The sequence below is a fragment of the Diceros bicornis genome, chromosome 16 (assembly GCF_020826845.1).
Source record: "Diceros bicornis minor isolate mBicDic1 chromosome 16, mDicBic1.mat.cur, whole genome shotgun sequence".
Classification (NCBI taxonomy): Eukaryota; Metazoa; Chordata; class Mammalia; order Perissodactyla; family Rhinocerotidae; genus Diceros; species Diceros bicornis.
Genome location: NC_080755.1, coordinates 26,597,056 through 26,600,099, shown reverse-complemented (window position 1 = coordinate 26,600,099; position 3,044 = coordinate 26,597,056). Strand labels below are relative to the sequence as shown.

Sequence of the window (3,044 nt, the reverse complement as noted above, 5' to 3'; positions counted from 1 at the left end):
TCTTATACACAGAAAGGGAAGTGAATCAGAGAACTTGACTTCTGCATTTCAGTCTAGCAAATGATTATTTTTGTGGGGGATCAGAATTTGCTACCCCAAAATGTGACTCCTTAGCTTGATTATTTTTTAGGAACAAAAGACTCTGAAGGAAACTTTGACCTTCTCCCTAACTGCCTAAAAGGTAGGGGGCAGCCCAGTGGTGTAGTGGTTAAGTTCGCACACTCTGCTTCAGTGGCCTGAGGTTCACAGTTTCGGATCCTGGGCGCAGACCTAACACACTGCTTATCAAGCCATGCTGTGGCAGGTGTCCCACATATAAAAAATAGAGGAAGATGGGCACAGATGTTAGCTCAGGGCTAATCTTCCTCACCAAAAAACAAAAAAGAATTTAAGGTAGAAGACCTGTCTCCAGGACAGGCTATCACCATTGATAACTCTGGGTATTGCTAGACTGGGATGGTCCTTGCTAAGCCCATTTTTATCAAAGTTCTGTCTTTCAGGTCCCATTGTCTATAAATGGCCCAGCAAATACATGTTTATCAAACATTTGCTTTTCCATCTCCATGTGAATTGCCTTCCTCCCCTTCAAAGTCCCAAACCACTACTCCCAACATCCTCCCTTGTCTTTAGCTGAAGATGGTATTTAAGGTGGTGGTTTCAGCCATTTTGGCAAATTACTCAGTTTTCCTGAGTTTCTCTCATGTATACGTGTTATTAAACTTTATCTTCTACTGTTATTCTGTCTCACAGCAATTTAATTCTTAGACCAGCCAGAAGGACCTAGAGGGTAGAGAAATAGTTCTTCCTCCCTACACTATCTTGATTTGGACCTCAGCATTCTCAGTTCCCAACTCTTTTTCTCTACTCACATCCAGGAAAACCTTGATGGAAGTATGCACATTTCTTGTTGTACTTTATTGAAAGTACACAGGAAAAATCAACATAATCTGATATATCAGTCTGGGTCCAATCAGGAGAGAGAAATCACACGGTAACTTGAACAGAAAAGTTTAATATAAAAATTTTTACCTCTCATAGGGGATTGGCATAAGAAGTCAAGAATGTAGGGTTGAGTACTTACTTTAGCAGCACATATACTAAATTTGGAACCATACAGAGAAGATTAGCATGGCCCCTGCACAAGGATGGCATGTAAATTTGTGAAGCATTCCATACTAAAGAAGAAGAAGAAGAATATAGGATTGAGAGACAGTCCTCAAAGAAGGGGCTCACCACCACCACCACTAGGGCTGAGACCCAGACCTTGTTGGAGAGGGCCCAGCTGTGGTTCACTGGATGACAGAGAAGTCTCTGTGGTGCCATGCTGTTGGAACTTGGAAATCTATCCTCTAGAGTGCCAGGGAAAGCTGTTCACAGAGAAGTGTAACATAAAGGCATTCTGCTACAAAACTGTTCAGGGGGCCCTTGGAGGAAGATGCTGTCTGCTAGGTGCTGCTGGCCACATGCACTGCAGAAGCTGGGAAGCACGCACACCAGAACTGGGAAGCAAAACACTTTTCCTGCTGCAGTTTCTCTCTAGTGCTCTTGTCAACACAAAATAACCAATAACTGTTCTCTAGCAAAAGGGAGGAAGACTATCCTCTACCCACTCTGGGTCCTTTCTGGCTGGGGTACAAATTAAATTGACATGAGACTGAATAGCAGGAGAAAATCAAACAAAGCTTTATAACATGTATACATGGGAGAGACCCAGGAAGGACTGGGTAACTCGACAAAATGGTGGAGGTTCTCTTAATTACCCTCTTCAGCTAAAGACAAAGGAGGATGTTGGGGGTGGGGGGAGTCAGTTATGGGAGATTACCAGAAAAGCACAGTAAATAAGAGTAAGGGTGGGCCGGCCCGGTGGCGCAGGTGGTTAAGTGTGCGTGCTCCGCTGCGGTGGCCCGGGGTTCGCTGGTTCGGATCCCAGGCACACACCGACGCACTGCTTGGCAAGCCATGCTGTGGTGGCATCCCATATAAAGTAGAGGAAGATGGGCACGGATGTTAGCCCAGAGCCAGTCTTCCTCAGCAAAAAGAGAGGAGGATTGGCAGATGTTAGCAGAGGACTGATCTCCTCACAAAAAAAAAAAAAAAAAAAAAGAGTAAGTCTATCATGCAGCCTTGCCTTCCACATTGGCATTGGTAAGTTTCTAGAGATGAGGTCATCCCTTCTTCTTCCCAGTACAGAGAGGGAGATGTCTTTACAAATGGAGATTTCCCTTACAAATGTAAATGTTTGGTAAACAGAACTTTGATAAGAATGGACTTAGCAAGGACCCTGCCAGTCTATCAATACCCAGAGTTACCTATGGCGATGGCCTGGCCTGGGGACAGGCCTCTTATCTTAAATTCTTTTAGGCAGCTGGAGGGGGAGACCAAAGTATCTTTCAGAAAATAATCAAGATAAAGAGACATATTTTGAGGTGGCCAATTCTGATCCCCCACAATAGATAAGAGAAACAAGGTGAGTTTACTTGAGGTAGAGTGAGGATTAAAACCTGAGAAGGCCTTGAAAGTGTTGTGGAGAAGCATGGTTTTCAGTACAGTCTTAGATCTTTTTAGAACAAAGAATATACATTAAACACTCCCAGAATACATTTTCATCAAAATTTCAAAGAGGTATTCAGTTGCAAATTAGGAGGTCAACATGACCATGACGTCAGGGAAAGGGACTAATCCCTGCATTACCAATAGGGCCTTAGCAATAGGGCATAGGAGGGGAAGTATGTATTCTTTTTTTTTTTTTTTGTAAGGAAGATCAGCCCTGAGCTAACATCCATGCCAATCTTCCTCTTTTTTGCTGAAGAAGACTGGCCTTGAGCTAACATCCATGTCCATCTTTCTCCACCTTATGTGGGACACTGCCACAGCATGGCCTGACAAGTGGCGCGTTGGTGCATGCCCAGGACCCGCAGCCTGAGGATCTGGACCCGGGCCGCCAGCAGCAGAGCGGGTGCACTTAACTGCTACGCCACAGGACTGGCCCTGGAAGTATGTATTCTTATCTTAAAAGAATGTATTCTTTACTTAATGGTTAAGCA

The 3,044-nt window shown here is 44.2% G+C and overlaps 1 non-coding gene across 1 annotated transcript; it reads left to right on the top strand.

Moving 5' to 3' along the window:
- The first annotated feature begins 1,073 nt into the window (after window positions 1–1,073).
- Window positions 1,074–1,180, top strand: LOC131415509 (U6 spliceosomal RNA). Its single transcript, XR_009222474.1, has one exon. It is a non-coding gene; the product is annotated as a U6 spliceosomal RNA (small nuclear RNA).
- Window positions 1,181–3,044: the final 1,864 nt, after the last annotated feature.